The following is a 7830-nucleotide window of genomic DNA, read 5'->3' on the forward strand; positions in this document are numbered from 1 at the left end:
AAGGCTGGATATTTTATGTCACAGAAGTGACCACCTGAGGAAACATACTTTTTCTAAATTCTGTATAGATAAAAACCTGGAACTCAGAGACAACCAGACACTGCTTAAAGTTAGAGGAGCATGTCCCTCAAGAGAAAATCTTCTTCTTCTTCTTTTTTTTTTTCTCAGTCTGGCTGGGGCCAGGATCAAACCTGCCACCCTCGGTACATGGGGCCAGTGCCCTACTCACTGTGCCACAGGCACCACCCAGAAAATGTTCTCTTCTCTGACTGGAAGAAGGCTTATCTTCATCTAGTCCTTGGTAGAATACAATCAGACAAAGGACTCAAAACACTTTGTTAAGTGTTCACCAGCACTCGAGTTTTCATAGCTGAACTCTTTGGAGAGATGAAACACAAAAGGACAGGTAGGGACGTGATACTGAGAGGTGCATCCCTTGGAACTAATGTTTCCTTCTAACTCTGATCAGACACTTTAATTGGATATGCTTGTGTGAACAAGTTATGTGAACAGAGATTTTATGTGAAAGTGGGAGATGTTATTGGCCACCTTAGCAATCTCAGGCATAACTAAATGGAAGTTGAGAAAAGACTTCTCAAATTATGCATATATGAGAACCCAGACTGAGGAAAATAGGGATAATTTCACTCAAATTTTGCCTCTGAGCTCCCTGCCTTTTTATCCTCTATGTCACCACAGGATTCTGCCTAGCCTGGGAGTGGCCTTGTCTTATTTCTCAACGTTTTTTTCAGTCTTCACACTGGGGAGCATTAGGAGATGTGCAGGGGGTGTTTGGGAGAGTAAAGATCAACAGTATAAACAAAAAAACTTTTTATAGATTTAGCAATTAAAACAGACATCCAAATAGAATAGAATGCCATTTAAATAGTATGAGAATGTTCAAGATGGATTAGGAGATTTTGAAGTCATTTTGATTCTGTTGTCAGTGTCATGGCCCTGCGTCTCTGGTTCGCCAGGGGTGAGCTTTCATTCTTGTAACCATTACGGGTACTTTAGATGGAAAGTTTGAGAAGCACTGGGGAGCTAGTTTGTTTTAATAGTGCCTGACACATAGTAAATGTGGAACTAGTTATCTAGAGCTTAGTTCTGAAGTTATCATACTTAGAATTAGTGTCTTTTCTTCCCCTGTCTTACAAACTTCGAAAAAACCTGATTCCTTTTCCTAAGGTGATTTTGGAAAAAAAAAACACCCAAATTGGATCAGTCACTTTAGTCTTTTGCCTTGAGTACCTGAGGGTAAACAACTTGGATGCCTTTCATTTTGTTTGAATCAAATCAATTTCCCTCTTTCTTTTCCTTTCATCTTATCTATTGCTTTCTTTCTTTCTTTTTTTTTTTAAGCAAATTTATTTCAGATTCATGTCAAGGTACAAATAACCAGGTCAAAATATTTGATTTTGTTAACAGGAGTCCCTCTTGTGGTTATGTTCCCCTCACAAAAGGTGTGCCAAACACTCCCACCCTGTGCCCATTCAGTGAGAGCACCTGAACCCCCTTTATCTATTGCTTTTTTTTTTTTGACATTTCCTTGTTCATTCCCTTTAATAGCTAGATGGATCCAACAGATTTTCTTGCAAACAAAGTACCTGATGCCCAGAGAGGGGAAGTGATCAGCCACAGATGACATAACTCAGCAGTGTGACTGGAACCCAGTTTGTGATTCTCACTCCAGTGCTTTTTCCCTGACCCCTGACCTCCACAGACACTGTCTTGAAAAGGCTTTGACTAATGCTAAAGTTTACAAGAGTTTACTTTTCTGCTCTTAGATGCCAGCTTTGAATGAGCCTTACACTGGGTCATGTTACTATCCCCAGAGACAGTATTACATTGAGATTCAGCTACCTTTCGGAATACATTTGCTCATCTTTCCTTGTTTATGTAACCCAGCATAGCCACAAAATTTTTAGGCTATTTTGAATTCAATTTTTAATTTTTAATGTGTCAGCAACCTTCCTCATTTTGGTGACATCTTTAAAAATGTGTACAGATATTTCTCCAGATCTAAATTCTAGAATTTGTACACACAACTCACCAATGTGGCAAAGCTGAATAAAAGTTTTCTCTTAAGCATGTATGGGATTAATTCATTTTAAAATTTCATAGAATTCCCTTATGACACCATCCAGGTTTTTTATAGGAGAGCTTTTGACAAACATTCTCAATTTCTGTCATGGAAGGTGGCATGTTTATAAGTTGTGTCTTTACTAGGATTAGTTTCATAATTTTAAAGTAATAAAAAAATTGATATGTATTTAAAAAACTCTTTACTTATTTTGCATATTATTCACTCCATTTTGTAAACAATTAGTTAGTGTTTTATATTTGTCGTTGATTTAGTCCCCAAAAGTTTGTTCATTTATTTGTTTACTTATTTACTGATGATTTTGTTTTCTGACTCATTAAATTCTTCTTTTATATTTATTAATGACTTCTTTCTGCCATCTTGTGTTATAGTTTGCTATCCTATATCTAGCTTTTTGAATTATGCATTTAGCTTTTTATTTTTTAATTTTATTTAATGCTAAGGATTTTCCTCTGAAGATTTTTTGTAGCTATATCTATGGTTGCTGAGGTGTTTCATTATTGTTTTCTAGAAATTCTAGGACATTTTATTTTGTATGTTCTCACTACCTCACTCATTAACATGTATTTGTCTAGTTCTTTTTATGTATTTTGAATAATAAAATGCCTTTTATTTTTTAAAATGTCTGGATTATTTTGTTTGATGTTTCTTTATATAGCACTGAGTTGGACTTTTTTAACCTATCTAAAAATATTCTTTCTTTCTTCCATCTATAGATGATTCACATTCATTTCTATGTTTGAATATGATTTATTTGTTCTTGGTTTGTCATATTGCTTTATATTTGGTGTATTGCATAAATGTATACTATATTGTATTCATACCAAATAAAGTTTTTCATTAGGTGGGCTTCTTTTTCTTAATAAGTCTGTGGTACTAAGAAAGGTGTAGAATTGTCCAGGGGGGTGCTGTGCAAGATGGCAGACCAGAAGGATCATTCAGCTGAGAATGGGGGAAAGGGAGAACCCAGCCATACATGGCACAAAGATCTTATCCAGAGTCACAGTCCAGGGAGCACAGCAAGGAGGTGGTGAGCTGGATACAATCTATGATCCAGAGTGGTGGGAATCTGATGAATTAGGCAAGTGATTGCAACCAGAGGTGGTAAGTTGGCCCCCCATAGAGGTTTGGGATGGGAGGAAGCCTTTCTGGATTTTTCAATTGTTGAGGCAAGCTGGACATTAAATGGAAATCTTGGAAGAGTGGGCAGATTTGAATGGTATACAGTAATAAGATTTGAATGCTAGTTAGAGTGGATTTACCACAGGCAGCCATACTGAGAGGGTCTTGGTAGCTGGGGGGTGCCGTTATGGGAAGGTCATGAGAAGGTCTTAGCAGGGGCCTAAAGCAGAGCCATCTTAATTCCACCTGCTGGGATCAGAACTCCACTCTTAGGACAGGCTGATGGACTCCTACACCCCATAGGAACTGGAGTTAGGGGGCACTGTGAGACCTGACCCCGAAGGATTCTTGTGAGCTTTAAGATCCCAACCCAGCAGGGTCTGAATGCTGAGGAAGTAATCAGGCCATCACTGAAGGCAACTAAATTTAGAATAAGTACCATAAAGGTTGCTGGCTGTATTCTCTGTCTCCTAAAACCCACAGAGCCACCTGGTGTCCTGGTAACATATTGCAAAATACTGCCACCAAGGACAAGGACTTCTGTTTGAAACAAAGGTGGCAGTGAGAAAGAAAAAGGAGGACAAGGAGGTATAAAGAAGAAAGAACACATGAGGAGGAACCAACAGAAAAATTCAGGCAATATGAAAAACCAAAACAGAGGAACTCCCCTAAGGGACCATGTGGCAGCTATTGCAGAAGACTACACCTATAATGAATTAATGGACTTGACAGAAAGGGAATTTAAAATATGGATGATAAAGACAATAAAGGAATGGATGAGAAAATGGAAAGACACAGCCAAAAGTTGGATGAGAGATATGTAGAATATAGAAAGGGCATGGCAGAGCTTAAGGAAATGAAGGAGACAATCAGAGAATGTAAAAATGCAGTAGAAAGTATCAAAATAGGTTAGACCATGGACAAGAAAGAACCTCAGAGATGGAGGATACAGCTTTCGAGTTAACCCAGTAGGTAAAGAGGCAGAAAGGAAGAGAGAGAAAGTAGAGCAGGCTCTTAGAGAACTACGGACTCTATGAAGTGTTTAAACATACAAATAATAGGAATCTCTGAAGGAGAAGAAGATGGTCCCAGAGGAATAGAAACCCTTCTGGAGATCACATATGGATGGCTTGTGCCCTTTTTATCTAATCAGCCAGCCTGTGCCTCTTCAGTGGTGAATTCAGTTCATTGGCATTTATTGAGAGAATAGATAAGTGTAGTGGAGTTCCATTCATCTTATTTTGTGAAAGTCCATTGTGTAGTTTTATCCTTTGTGCCATTGTGGAAGCTAAGCCTTGAACAACAAATCAAGACTCAGGGTGAAGGGATACAAAACAGTACTTCAAGCAAATGTAAATCAGAAGAAAAGAGGGGTTGCAATCTTATTTTCAGACATAAGCTGATTTAAAGCAACTAAAGTTAAGAAAGACAAAGATGGACACTTTATACTGGTCAAAGGAACAATACAATAGTACGAAATTGAAAGAAGACATTTCAATTTTAAATTTTTATGCACTAAACTTGAATGCTCCCAGGTTTATGAAACAGATCTTGATGTGTCTAAGCAATATGATATTCCATACCACCATAATAGTCAGGGACTTTAACACCCCCTGACCAAATTAGACAGATCCTCTAAACAGAAACTAAACAAAGACACAAAGGACTTAAATGTGGCCCTAGAACAAATAGGCTGAATAGACATATACAGAACACACCATCCCAAATCTAAGGAATGTACATTTTTCTTTTTTTTTTGTAGAGACAGAGTCTCACTGTACCGCCCTCGGGTAGAGTGCCGTGGCGTCACACGGCTCACAGCAACCTCCAACTCCTGGGCTTATGCGATTCTCTTGCCTCAGCCTCCCAAGCAGCTGGGACTACAGGCGCCCGCCACAATGCCTGGCTATTTTTTTGTTGCAGTTTGGCCGGGGCCCGGGTTTGAACCCGCCACCCTCAGCATATGGGGCCAGCGCCCTACTCACTGAGCCACAGGTGCCGCCCGGAATGTACGTTTTTCTTGTCAGCCCATGGTGCATACTCCAAAATTGACCACATCCCTAGGATATGAATCAAACCTCAGCAAAATTAGAAGAGTAGAAATTATACCTTGTATCTTCTCAGAACACAAGACAATAAAGACTCAACTCCAACAAAAACATTCATTCCCACACAAAGACTTGGAAATTAAACAACATTATGCTGAATGATAGTTGAGTTCAGGAAGAGATGAAAGAGGAAATCTTTAAATTCCTTAAACATAACAACAATGAAGACAAAAGTTACCAAAACCTGTGGGATTCAGCAAAAACTGTCTTAAGAGGGAAATTTATCACATTAGATAACCTACTTTCGAAAAACAGAAAGGGAGTGCATCAACAAACTCATGAACCATTTTCTGGAATTGAAAAAATAAGAATAATCCCAAACCCAGCAAAAGAAAAGAAATAACCAAAATTAAATAAAAGATTAATGAAATTGGAAACAAAAGAATCATTCAGAAAATTAACAAAACAAAAGTTGGGTTTTTGAATAAATAAATAAAATCAATAAACCTTTGGCTAGATTAACTAGAAACAGAAAAGCAAAATCTCAATTAACCTTAATCAGTAATGATAAAGGGGAAATGACAACAGATACTACAGAGATATAAGAAAGGAAATAACAGAGGATATTACAAATGGAAGAACATACCATGCTCATGGCTGGGAAGAATCAACATTGTTAAAATGTCTGTACTATCCAAAGCGATCTTCGGATTCACTGCAATCCCTATTAAAATACTATCATCATACTTTCTTTCCTTCTTTTTTTTTTTTTGCAGTTTTTTTCTGGGGCTGGGTTTAAACCCACCACCCTTGGCATATGGGGCTGGCACCCTACTCCTTGAGCCATAGCCACCATCTCCTAAAATACTATCATCATATTTTCAAGATTTGGAAAAAATAATTTTTCATTTTGTATGGAATAAGTGGAAACCCTGTATAGCCAAAGTAATTCTTAGTAATAAAAACAAAGGTGAGGGTATCACCCCATCAGACTTTCAACTGTACTACAAGGCCAAAGTAATCAAAACAGCATGATATTGGCACAAAAATAGAGACATTGACATTTGGAACTGAATAGAAAACCATGAGATGAAACTAACCTCTTATAGCCACCTGATCTTTGATAAACCAAATAAGCACATACACTAGGGAAAAGAATCCTTATTTAATAGATGGTGCTGGGAGAACTGGATAACCACATGTAAAAGACAGAAACTGGACCCACACCTCTCACCACTTACAAAAATTGATTCAAGATGGATAAAAGATTTAAATCTAAGGCATGAAACAATAAAAATCATTGAAGAAAGTGTGGGGAAAACACTTGAAGATATTGGCCTGGGGAAAGATTTTGTGAAGAAGATTTCTATGGCAATTGTAATAACAACAAAAATAAACAAAAGGGACTTAATTAAACTGAAAAGCTTCTATACAGCTTAGAAAACAACTACCAAAGCAAATAGACAACCCTCAGAATGGGAAAAGATATTTGCATATTATGAATTGGACAAAAGCTTGATAGCTAGGATCTATAGAGAACTCAAATTAATCAATGGAAAAGGGCCAACAATCCCATATATCACTGGCAAGAGTCATGAATTCTAAGTATTTGTTCCATTGCTCTGGTTTTCTTTTCTGGGGACACCAGTAAAATGCATATTGCCTCTTCCTTGCCTAATTTCTTTATCTATCACTTTCTCTGGAAGATTTTTATTATTATTTTTTTTCATTTCCTTGTAAATTTTCTTTTGTCTGTTTTCTACAGTATATTCTTTGCTTTACTTTTGAATGTATTTATTTCCTCTTGTGTTTATGTTTTTGTATTTTTTCAAATTTAGTTTTTAATCTATGAGACATCATTTTTATTTTATTGTTGTTGTTGTTGTTGTTGTACCTCAGAGTTTTGGACACATATTGTTCATCATCCATGACTCAAACGCCACCACTTTTCATCATCGGTCTGAGACATCATTTTTAATACATTTTTATTTCAGTAAGCATCCTTTCACATCCTCCTATCATCTATAGATATAAGTTTTAAACTCTTCTATCTATAATTTTTGATGTTTTTAAAAGACTTCAATCATTTCTATAATTTATTTTAGCTTTTGTAAAAAAAAATAGGTTAAGAGGTTTTCATCTGCTTTAAATTTACACTTATTTTTGGTATGTTCTTATTGCCTTGTGAAACTCTATCAGGTTAATTTTTATGTCTTTTTATTTGTTTGTTTGTTTTTTGCCTTCTAATAACTTCTAAAGGTATAAGGTCATGTCCTTTTCTGTGTTCCATGTTTAAAGGAGAGTAGTTTTCCTGGGCAACTTACTGTAAATAAGGGATCTGCTGAAAGGGATGATAGGTCGGGGTGGTTTTCACAGCTTCACATCTTGAGGATTCCCTCCTCTCTTTTAAGATTGAAAGACTTAATTCATGGCTCTCAGTGTAGCCATGTCTCTGTTTCTCAGAGTTAAATCTGGTTCCAGGTCACTATTCTGCCTCAGCCTGTGGTCCTTGCCCCAAAGCGTTCTCTGCTATGTGACTTTTGACTTGCATCTCTA

General features: G+C 37.0%; 1 non-coding gene across 1 annotated transcript; it reads right to left on the reverse strand.

Annotated features, from left to right (window-relative positions):
* Positions 1-7162: 7162 nt before the first annotated feature.
* On the reverse strand, positions 7163-7237 carry LOC128582845 (small nucleolar RNA SNORD113/SNORD114 family). The gene has a single exon (XR_008379272.1). It is a non-coding gene; the product is annotated as a small nucleolar RNA SNORD113/SNORD114 family (small nucleolar RNA).
* Positions 7238-7830: the final 593 nt, after the last annotated feature.

Source organism: Nycticebus coucang, chromosome 3, assembly GCF_027406575.1.
Source record: "Nycticebus coucang isolate mNycCou1 chromosome 3, mNycCou1.pri, whole genome shotgun sequence".
Classification (NCBI taxonomy): Eukaryota; Metazoa; Chordata; class Mammalia; order Primates; family Lorisidae; genus Nycticebus; species Nycticebus coucang.